This window comes from Mytilus galloprovincialis, chromosome 8 (genome assembly GCF_965363235.1).
Source record: "Mytilus galloprovincialis chromosome 8, xbMytGall1.hap1.1, whole genome shotgun sequence".
Classification (NCBI taxonomy): Eukaryota; Metazoa; Mollusca; class Bivalvia; order Mytilida; family Mytilidae; genus Mytilus; species Mytilus galloprovincialis.
This window is the reverse complement of record NC_134845.1, coordinates 52,597,520-52,609,980: the sequence shown is the minus strand read 5'-3', so window position 1 is coordinate 52,609,980 and position 12,461 is coordinate 52,597,520. Positions and strand designations below refer to the sequence as shown.

The window sequence follows — 12,461 nt, the reverse complement described above, 5'->3', positions numbered from 1 at the left end:
TCATTAATTCATGTTCGTTTTATTATTCATACATTTCACAGATAAATTCATTATTGAAATATCAATTATTACAAATGTATTAGTGCGTGTTTAAATGCTTTGTTACTCTGCAATTTGCACAATTTGCTTTGCTAAACAATGTTCCTATACAATGTTTACAAAAATGCATTATTTGTATTTTATAACTTCTGACCTCCAGAGAGTCGTGTCTAAATTTATAATTGTTTTAATTTTCAACAAGAATTTTTTTTTAAAAGCATGGGTTTATAATGCACACTCTGAAAGTATATCCATTTTATGTCAATTTATATCTAAAAAAATACCATGTTTCCAATACTAAATTAACAACCACATGCACACATATAACCTTAAATTAGTGTAGAGCGAAGCAGTCCATATCTTTTTAAAAAGTTAAACTTGTATAAGGTTAAGTATTATTAAATATTTGGATCGTGACCATCAATGAAAAGACGATGATATTTGAAGTGTTCATTTTCGGTGCAGTAAAATTAATAACGTTTATGTAATTACATCAAATGTAATAAAGTATTTTAAGTTAATTATTCTATTGTTATCCTAAAATTTAACTCATATTTACAGATTGGTCATTTATATCCTTCTTCCGTCTAATAATAAGAGAGGTGAGAGATACCAAAGGGATATTCACACAAATAAGTCGAAAATAAACTAATTACGCAATGGCTTAAAATTGTAAATAAACTCATCATAGATACATTGACTAAATTTTGTATATACGCCAGACGCGCGTTTCGTCTACATACATGCAGTGTAATACATGCAGGCAAATAATAGTATACAAAACACAACATAGAAAACGAAAGTTTCAGCACCACAAACCCCACAAATAAAGACACTTTCGTGCTTAGTGGGGCGCATGCTTGTCTTTGTATTATACACATTTACACAGACATGAGTAGACTTGCTATAATTCCCTTTCTTTTATGTCTTTCTTACTAATGTATATTATGTTTACTGATAACTGCCAGTCTACTGATTGTCCTGCAGATGCCAGTATAATGGTATTCTCCTAGTTATAGGAGTAAATGTGTAAAAAGGGAACAATTGAAAAAAAAAACATTATATGGAAGGGACACGAGCATCTGAAGTTAAATAGTATGCATTGTTTACACGTGATTAGGAAATACTTTTAATTTTCAAATCAGTTCGCATGTATTATTGTGATAGCAACGTCACCGACCCTAAAATGATAGAAGAATATTATTATCACATCCTTGATACCAAGAATGTGTCCATTACACAATACACGCTTATAAATATGTGAAATATAATGGCCTGTTTTTTTGTTGGTTTTTTTTTTTTTTTTTGGCTGCGTTGAATACTTATGGTATGAATCATGGATAAGATAATTATATACAACAGTGGGCAGCTTTCGTAGAAATTTTATGACTGAACAATTAAAACTGAGGCTGATAACTAGGACAACAATGAATTTCAAATCGTCATCGACTTGAAGTCAATGTTTAGGACAGTTATGTACAAACAGGGTGGTTTTTTTTTTGTATAACTAGGGGACCACAATATTTGCTCCTGTTGTTCTAATATCACTGATTTGTATATGACTATGAATATAATGCAACCGTCGTCATTACCTTAGATCAACACGTTGTTTGTTTTGGTTTCTGTTGCACAGTTTTAAGTCTTTAAAAGTGTTTCGTTGACTAAGTTTTCTTTTCATTCTTTGTGTTGGTTTTGTCAGAATCACTTCGACTTTTGATTTACTTAAAGTTCCTTTCGTATCTTCTTCTAGCTTTTATAATCAAAAACAAATTTTACTCATTCATATTTTACAACAGGAACGAGAAGCTTAATCAGCTTTCATGTGTATCAACATTAATGTTAAGTATACTTCCTAAATTTCGGAAAGCTCGTACAGTTCTTTTTACTTTTAATCAAGAATATCAATTGATTTTTACTTTGGTATTATTTTTGGTTGTAGCTGATCCATGTGACACAACAGAAATTATAGACGATTGGCAACGTTCTGTAGCCTTCGGAATAGATGGAACACAAATATGTGATAATACTCTTGCAGAAGGATGGTATAGAGCAACAAGCGGTGCAGGAGAATTGATGCCAACAGAATGTCCAGAATATGGATTTAGATGTAATACAGCTAAACCAATATATTTATATACTGGTAGGTAATAATCAAGCAAAGTCTACTAAAATATTGATTAAAGGTTAAAGTATTACAACTTGGATGAAATGTTAAAAAAAAGTACTGCTCAAATTCTGTCAAACGTCATAGCGCGTGCAAAATGATAATGATAATCATACATAACGTCAGCTTTATTTATGATAAAAGACCCAAACATAAAATTAAAATGTGAAACAATTCAAAAAGGAAAATTAACGGCATAATCTATAACAGAACAAATTAAAAAAGATTTTTAAAAATGAAATAAATGAACCAACGACAACAAGTATACTAAAGACACTTGTGCTGGAAAAGGCAAATAAAAAATATGGCGTGCTTAATATTTTTTATAAGTGATCAATCCTCTCTCTAACCTAGGATCGTACAGTATAACAAGGGAATACAATGTAATAATGAATCAAATTCTCCAAGACTTAATTCAAGAAATAAATCCTTCATGTCATGCTCATTTTTACATGGGTAGGCATTGAATTTGTCAATATTTTACACTGAGTGTAAAATATAGTCAAATGTTATGTCTACCCATGCTAAGGTGAGCATAAAACTTGACATGAAGGAATCATATCAATACTAATCATGCTAATAGGACACATACTGTAGTTTTATTGGTCAAAGCCTACGACAATACCGAATACATATTTGGCGGTTCATGTTTCTTTTTCGTAATTTATGTACATTTCATTTTCATATTCAATCAGTTCTGAATATAATAGCATGGACTACATATCATGTTTAGATAATGATATTTAATAAACTTTAATGTAAACAGTTAAAATATATATAATCTACTAAAAAAGGAAAAAATAGCACGAATTTAAACAATAGTTTCATTCGAATGTGTCAAACATATTTTGTGCTAACCAGAACACGGCTTTGTTTACAAAGTGAAAAATAAGGACATAATATATGTATGAGAGTTACAATCAGTAACGTCCAAATAATGTTGGTAAAAACGTTGTACAAATTTTGAAAAACACAATAACTTTGTGCCATGCCAAAATGTAGGTACACATCATCAAGCCGATTGAAAATCCTTAGTTTTCATAACTGTTCATAGAATCTGAATCTATATAACAATACAACCATATACTATATACAATATAATATATATACAAATCAAATTAAATTTCAAAATGCTCTTAAAGTCTTTAAATTTTCTACATTTTTTCTCCAACCGGTTTCACATCTTTGTGATAATCATGGATAAATGAAACTAACGATAACGTAACGTCACGACAATAAGTCTGTAACAATACATTAAAGGGTCGTTACCCTTACAGCAGGAACGTCTTATCTGTTTAGGCTTGGTTTGTACTTTTGTATGAATATGTTTTCTTTGTTAATTCTCTTTTCTTCGGTGAATTGGTCGTCTTATTGGTAAAATGGGAAAACACAGTATTTAGGTGATTTATTGATAGCGTTACTTACATTCATCCATGGTTATCACAAGGATGTAAAACCGGTTTGAGAAAAAATGTAGAAAGGACTTTGAGAGCATTTTGAGAAATTTAATTTATATTTCTACTAGTGTTAACACAGAATTTAAGTTTTAAGTATTATTCTAAGAAAGACTTTGTGCTATGCCAAAATGTAAGTGCACATCATCAGGCCGATTGAAAATCATGAGTTTCATAACTGTTCATAGAATCTGTATTTATATAACAATACAAAAAATATAATATCAATGGTGGCTGCTGTACCCATATTTTAACTATTTTATTTATTATGTCTATTTAGTTCAAGCATCATTGTAAATATAACGGAATTTGATGAGACTGTCAACAAAGTTGAAAATGCCTGTACCAAGTCAGGACTATGACAGTTCTTATCAATCAGTTTTTTATATGTTTTGTCATTTGATTTTGCCATGTGATTAGGATGTTTCCGATTTAATTTTCTTCTGAGTTCAGTATTTTTGTGATTTTACTTTGTGTAGCGATTAAACCAGACATTTATTTTGAAAAGTGCTGTTTTAAATTGATACACTTTACAAATAACTTATTCAAAATATCAACCTGAAATATCCAAATGTAGAAGGAGAAACGTTGCAATATCAACACCATCACAACTTGGTTGACCGTTATGGAATAACTGTTTTACAGATGATATCGGATATGTTCCTTACGTCGTAACTACATAACATTCCCTTTTATGATGGTGACCTACCGAATTATACTTTTTACCTGATATTGTAGAACATGAGCAACACGACGGTTGCCACATATGGAGCAGGATCTGCTACCCTTCCGCACCTGAGAACACCCCTAGTTTTTGGTGATATTTGTATTGCTTATTCTTTGGTTTGTTATGTTGTGTTATGTGTATTATTGTTTGTCTGTTTGTCTTTTTCATTTTTAGCCACGGCGTTGTCAGTTTATTTTCGATTTATGAGTTTGACTCTCACTCTGGTATCTTTCGTCTCTCCTTTTAAAGCTATTTATAGTAAATTTACTGTAAAATGTGTATTGCTTAGTTCGTTTACCCATTTGATCTTTTTTTTTTCTAGACCAGGCATAGATTTGTAAGCACTTTATTGAATATTTGGTATCGTAGAGCTTATACATGAATACTGGCCGTCCTATATTTTGAAAATGATAGCTGAACGTGAGATTAAACTTAATACAAATATGAGAGCATATCAAAATTAAATGTGTTTGTACAAATGATGAGAACAAACCTGTACTGTACAAAATAATATTAACCAATTATCTCATTTAGTTGGAATAAAATTCTGAACATTAGAATTGATCGTTATAATTAATAAAATATAAATTTGTTTTCTCAGACGATTTACCTGTTGGTGAAAATGCATATCCTGTCGTTGGAGAGACAGTTAATAGAACTGCATATTCTGCATCCATGGACGGTTCTTGTAAACATAAGGACTATGAAATTCAAATTAAAAACTGTGATGGGTACTATGTTTATTACTTGAAAAGTACGAGTGGATGTGCGTCAGCCTACTGTTTTGGTAATTATAATATAAAATTAAATCATGGAACTAGTCTATGGGAGATACATTTATCTATAAACAAATATGAACTTTCTAATCAACGATAAACTCATACAGAAAAAAATAATAAGAGTCTACTGTATATATATTTTTTCTCTATTTATGTTACTGTTCTTTATCAAATTATTATTCAAAAGCTGATGAATTAATATATAAGCTGTAATAAATACAAATGTGTTTCAATGTAATTTTTCGGTTATTGGACAAAATATATTTTTATAAATCACATGTGCTAAAGAACAGTAATATTATCAACTTAGTATATTTTAGGTGACCAATTGCCATGTGGAAATGGCACAACATCTGAAAATGGATTTTCACCTGGATGTGGATGTATGTATTTATAGCAAGGTTTAATGATGAACTAAGAATGATCTAAGATGAAATTAAATAAATCAAGAATTAAAAATTGATACTCTAAGCTCGAAAGTATTGGTTTAGGATAAAAACTAGCTAAAAGTATGTTTGATTCGTAAAATATGGCAGAAAAAGGCTGACTCGGACTTTTACCTTATATTTGCATTGGTAATTTTTGGGTCTCAAATCACAAGAAAGAAAATCAAGAACCTGCTTAAATTTTGTCAAATGACCTTTTATGAACTATTTAGTCTTATGTTAAACGATCAAAAGGTTTTATGGGTCGAACTATTTTACCTTTTATCGTATGGAAAAGCACCAAGTAGTCCAAACATTTGACACTTATTCCAAAACCTCACCTAAGTACATCCTTAATAGTACGGTTACCGAGTAACGAAAAGTCGCTTATTTAAGGAGTTTAATTGTCATTCGGACTATACGGCTGTACATCACAGTATTGGTAGTTCAAATGTTAAACTTAACCTTTTGACTTGTCGTCAAAAAATCGTACGTTGCAATTTTCGTAAAATGGGCTTTGTAGTACGTTAGTTTACTTGAACGAAAAATCGACGAAGAAAACTTTTGAGGTCAACATTGTAAATTAACATCCGTGATATGATTTCTGTAACGTGTAGCAAAATTAATTCGTTACTAAAGAGTTTTTGTAAAAGTTTAGCACTACGAATACTTTGCATTTAAAAGAGTACGTTCCAATTTAATTTCATATTTTTTTTTAACGCAAAATGTAAAATAATTAACATTTATATGATATTTCATACATTTTTACCTTTATTAATCAATAATATCATATTCATTTGTCTCAAATGCATTATTTCAGCAATTCAAGCCAGATAAAATTCATAACGCTCATATGACGGAGCTATTCGAATTGGGATGTGATGTATTACTTACATTTACATACTGGGATATGTTCCTTGAAGCAGTAGACATTTAGCTGTCAAATGTTAGTGAAGAATGAGCGGGAAATTGGTCTCTTTCTTGAGATCGTCATCTCAAATGTAACATTATGTTTTTATATTAACTGTTTACAAAATTTTGAATTTTTTGAAATACTAAGGCTTTTCTACCTAAGGAATAGATTACCTTAGCTGTATTTGGCAACACTTTTAGGATTTTTGGATCTCAATGCTCTTCAACTTTGTACTTTATTTGGCTTTTTGAAACTTTTTTGGGATTCGAGCGTCACTGATGAGTCTTTGTAGACGAAACGCGCGTCTGGCGTATATAAAATTTAGTCCTGGTATCTATGATGAGTTTATTTGTAACCAACCGGACCGCACGAAGGTGGATACTCGATATGCTTCAATTTTCTGAGAACATTTGATCACCTTTTATAGATGGCTACTTTGCTTTTTAGACAGATTCCTGGATATTTTAACAGGACTATGACATTGCAACAGAAAAGACCGTTATAAAAGCCTCAAGGGGATTATGTGCCACTGTTGGCATAACAAATCAAAAGTCTGCGTTTGTTAGATGGACACTTACTAAACATTTCATGGAATCATTTGTCGTGTAATGCTAAAAAGGGTTGGAATTGCTGCAAATTATGCAAATTCACAAGAAAAAACAAAGCCAACAGCAATGAAGAATATGTTATTGTCATTGTGAATCATCTAAATGATCCATGACTTATCCCTTTGATGTGGAATCCCACCCTCAATGTCTTATCAATATCTCTTCTTAAATGCATGCTTCAAGACATATTCGAGGTTCTTTGCTCACAGTTGTCGAGGAAGGCTTGAGCATGTCTAAACATTTTATCACTAGTGCTCTTTCTCAAGATCACAGGGAGTTTTTATAGTCCAATATCAAAGTCAAACACAAACCTTAAATATAAATCGGTTGAAATACTTTCAGGTCGCATAAATCCATAACTTGTGATTAGATGTGCACTGATTTCGGCAAAATGTAGTGATGATGTTAGCAAAGAACCCCTTTACCTTTAGCTGTATTTGACAAAACTTTTAGGAATTTTGGTTCTCAATGCTCTTCAACTTCGTACTTTTTTGGCCTTCTTAACTTTTTTGGATTCGAGCGTCACTGATGAGTCTTTTGCAGACGAAACGCGAGTCTGGCGTATATACTAAATTTAGCCCTGGTATCTATGATGAGTTTATTTACAACCACTGGGTCGATGCCACTGCTGGTGGAGATTTATTTCCCCGAGGGTATCACAAGCCCAGTAGTCAGCACTTTTTGTGCTGACATGAATTGTCATTGATATGGTCATATTCATAAATTTGCTGTTTACAAATTTTTGAATTTTTTGAAATACTAAGGCTTTTCTACCTCAGTCATAGATTACCTTAGCTGTATTTGACAAAACTTTTAGGAATTTTGGTTCTCAATGCTCTTTAACTTCGTACTTTTTTTGGCCTTTTTAACTTTTTGGATTCGAACGTCACTGATGAGTCTTTTGCAGACGAAAAGCGCATCTGGCGTATATACTAAATTTAGTCCTGGTATCTATGATGAGTTTATTTACAACCACCGGGTCGATGCCACTGCTGGTGGAGATTTATTTCCCCGAGGGTATCACAAGCCCAGTAGTCAGCACTTTTTGTGCTGTCATGAATTGTCATTGATATGGTCATATTTATAAATTTGCTGTTTACAAATTTTTGAATTTTTTGAAATACTAAGGCTTTTCTACCTCAGGCATAGATTACCTTAGCTGTATTTGACAAAACTTTTAGGAATTTGGTTCTCAATGCTCTTCAACTTCGTACTTTTTTTGGCCTTTTTAACTTTTTTGGATTCGAGCGTCACTGATGAGTCTTTTGCAGACGAAACGCGCATCTGGCGTATATACTAAATTTAGTCCTTGTATCTATGATGAGTTTATTTTCAAAATGACGGCACTATGAGAAAATCATGCAAGTCGGATTTTGTGAAGCAATTCGAATCTTAAGTCTCTTGTGCACTTTCCCTACCTACGTACTTCGTTTCAAACTAAAAATTTGGACCGCATTACACTTTGCTAAACTCCCATCCGGTGACCTTTAGAATACGGTTGGCGAGAGTAAAATGATGCATTACACCCTTGTATTTTAAAGGGCATATTTCAGCAGAATTCTTGCAGGATTTTGTGTCTTCATTGAAAGGAAAATCTGCATGTGAAAGAGTCATGTGTTTGTTCACTACAAAACCTTACATGTCCGAGGCTTTGATCCTGTAAAGGGTCAAAATTATGTAAACAAATTCAAATTGTTCAAATAAGGCCTTCGAAAATAGTGGAATTAATTACTTTTGGAGTGTCAAGAACTCGTTGGAAGTACTTGATAAATTGCATGCTGATATTGGTGATTTTGAATCTGTTCAACGTTTTGATTTTCTACCCTGTATACCACATTGCCTCACATGCTCATTAAGAAAAAAATCACACACCTGATTAAATGGGCATTTAAAAAGTCAGAATGTGAATATATATGTTCAAACTCTTTTAGGTCATTTTTTAGTGGCAATAAACAAAAAAACTATGTCAATTGGACATGCTTTGATACTATATATGCCCTTGAATTTTTACTAGATAACATTTTTGTTCGCTTTGGAGATTCCGTATATCGTCAGATTATCGGAAATACAATGGGGACTAACTGTGCACCACTTATTGCGGACCTGTTTTTGTATTGCTATGAGTTACAATTTATGACAAAAATAAGCAAAGACCCATCGAAACAACATCTTATAAACAAATTTAATAATACTTTTAGATATTTGGATGATATTTTCGCTCTCAATAATGACGACTTCAGTATGTATATTAAAGAAATTTATTCTGTTGAACGTACTTTAAATAAAGCTTATACTAACAATGACCACTGCCCTTTCCTCGATCTTGATATCTATATCATTAACGGAAAGCTGAATACTAAAATGTATGATAAAAGAGATGATTTTTCATTTCCTATCGTTAATTATCCATTTTTGGATGGTGACGTTCCCTTGTCACCATCTTACGGTGTTTGTATATCTCAACTTGTACGATTCGCTCGTGTATGTAACAATGTTTTAGATTTTAACGAGAGAAATTTATGTATTACTGAAAAATTATTACACCAGGGTTTTCGATATCACAAACTAGTCAAAATATTTACTAAATTTTATCATCGGTATAAGGACATCATTCATAAATATAGCTCAACATGCAGACTTCTTATACGTTCAGGTATTTCACATCCAATTTTTTATGGAAATATTCTTTATAAAGCACAAAGGTGTCAGTATTCACCTCAAAAACTAACAAAACCTTTGAATAGACTTATTAAGAAGGGATATAGTTACGATACTGTTGTCAGGTCATTAAAGATTGCATATTTTGGCGTTAATATTGATTCACTGATAGGGTCTTTGCATCGGAACTAAACACATTTATTCAAAAACCAGTTGTTGGCATGACACGGGTTATGATCTTCTCATATATGTTATGATGGTATGATACTAAACCCCTAACGGGACGGATTGTGCCTGATGTTCATATGATGAAATCATAATCTTTCAGTCAGTTTAATTGAAGTCTGGAGCTGGCATGTCAGTTAACTGCTAGTAGTCTGTTGTTATTTATGTATTATTGTCATTTTGTTTATTTTCTTTGGTTACATCTTCTGACATCAGACTCGGACTTCTCTTGAACTGAATTTCAATTTGCGTATTGTTATGCGTTAACTTTTCTACATTGGCTAGATGTATAGGGGGAGGGCTGAGATCTCACAAACATGTTTAACCCCGTCGCATTTTTGCGCCTGTCCCAAGTCAGGAGCCTCTGGCCTTTGTTAGTCTTGCATTATTTTTAAATTTAGTTTCTTGTGTACAATTTGGAAATTAGTATGGCGTTCATTATCACTGAACTATCATATATTTGTTTAGGGGCCAGCTGAAGGACGCCTCCGGCTACGGGAATTTCCCGCTACATTGAAGACCTGTTGGTGACCTTCTGCTGTTGTTTTTTTCTATGGTCGGGTTGTTGTCTCTTTGGCATATTCCCCATTTCCATTCTCAATTTTAAATCATGTTCCTTGACAATTAACCAGAAGATATAATTCTGTTGTGTGGATCTCTTTGATTGGAATGTTGAATTGTAACTATTTTCGAAGTATTGAGTACTTTTTAGTTTTAATGAATTTCATGAATGATCTTATGCAAAATATGCCTTCATGACATTAGGATGCAGGTAAAAAGAATATTTATCATTTATTGATGAGGTTGCATGTCAGCCGGCAAGGTAACTATTGTAATTTTAACAGAATATGTGTTGATCTTGTGTAATAGAACAAGTATTTGAAAAACGCAAATTTTCAGAAAAAAATCGATTCCTTATTCATTTTTTTTTTCATTTTCGAGATAATTCATTGATAATTGATATAAGAAAATGTCTGTATCTAGAATTTAACCTAAATTGTTATATATTTCTTCAAATTTTGAAAGTATGGAAGAAAAAAATAAAAACAGACTTTGATCTTTGACCTCATTTTATGCAAAACTGTTACCACATTTCTTTTTGACGACATTGATATTTCAATAGTACTCACTTAATTTTCCGAATCCAATGATATATAATATACATGTAGCCATATAGTATGTTTGACGATTAAATCTAAAAAATAATGGGTCTGGTCACCGTACTATAAATAGAACACAATGTTTGATATTGTGTATCACTAAAGTGCAAGCTAAATATGATCTTTAACTTTATATATCCATTTGACATACATATTTGTCGATAAACAAATAGTATAATTGTATTGTTTGATTACTTTTCGATAACTACTTAACATCGTAAGTTGAAGCCGAACAGGAATATCAAATTGAACTCCAAAAACATCACAGAGTATTATCCTTAATTTCTGTTTTCCGTTTAGCGTATCCTGATATAACAGTATCACCGTATGTTTATGCTACTCTTCTGGAAACAGAGGCTATCAATGAAGAGGACACTCACATGGTTTATAGTAAGGCAACATTTGAATGTCACGCAACTGATCTTCAAGAAGGATACAAATATAAAACACGATGGTATATCAATGATATTGAGATAAACGACGCAAAATTAGAAGAGTTATCTAAAACAGAAATAGAAGACGGTTTAGGTCGTATGTTAGAAAAACATTGGGCATCGAAATTTAAACCGAATATGATGGTTAAATGTGCTATTCAAATAGGAGGAGATGGATTCGAAACATATGGACCACAGCATCAATCAGAAGTTTTCTTTGCGGGTTTAAAGGTTTGCATGATTTAAATTATATCAACTAAAGCTAAGATTTATAGTTTATATCATGTGTGTTTATATAAAACTTTGTTTTCGTTTAGATAAGAGATTTGTATTTTTTTTTATGTTAACATTATTTTTCATTAGATATCATATTTTTTATGAAAAAATGCAAGCATTCAATTTGTCTGTTAAGGTGTGTACAGATAAATACAAAATTTTTACATTCAAACATTGCATTGGTTTATACTGAAGATATTATGTCTATTGTTCCTAAGATCGAACCATCATCTACCACAGATTACCAAGTACTAGAGGGACACCAGTTGAATATAACAGCAGAACTAACCATGCCATTATCATGCAACTGGCCTCGTTATGGGTATGTTAAATATTAATAATCATAAATGTTTTGAAGGAAGTGGGTTAGGTTTGATGTATTATGAATAAAACATTGGTGTTGTTTGTAACTATTAACATGATTAAAGCAATGAGAATTGGACTTATTTACATCCGAATGACATGTATCGATTTTATTTGTTTTAGATCTGTACATGTAGTCTGGTTGTTTTTGGTTTTTATGTAAACAAAACGATAATTACTTATGCAATTTTGCACATTATAAGAAGGATTAGAAAAAGAAAGAAAATATCAAAAAC

General features: G+C 31.7%; 1 long non-coding RNA gene across 1 annotated transcript; it reads left to right on the top strand.

Annotated features, from left to right (window-relative positions):
- Positions 1–5,059: 5,059 nt before the first annotated feature.
- Positions 5,060–12,115, top strand: LOC143042195 (uncharacterized). The gene is made up of 4 exons (XR_012967901.1): positions 5,060–5,171; positions 5,484–5,546; positions 11,453–11,817; positions 12,081–12,115. It is a non-coding gene; the product is annotated as an uncharacterized LOC143042195 (long non-coding RNA).
- Positions 12,116–12,461: the final 346 nt, after the last annotated feature.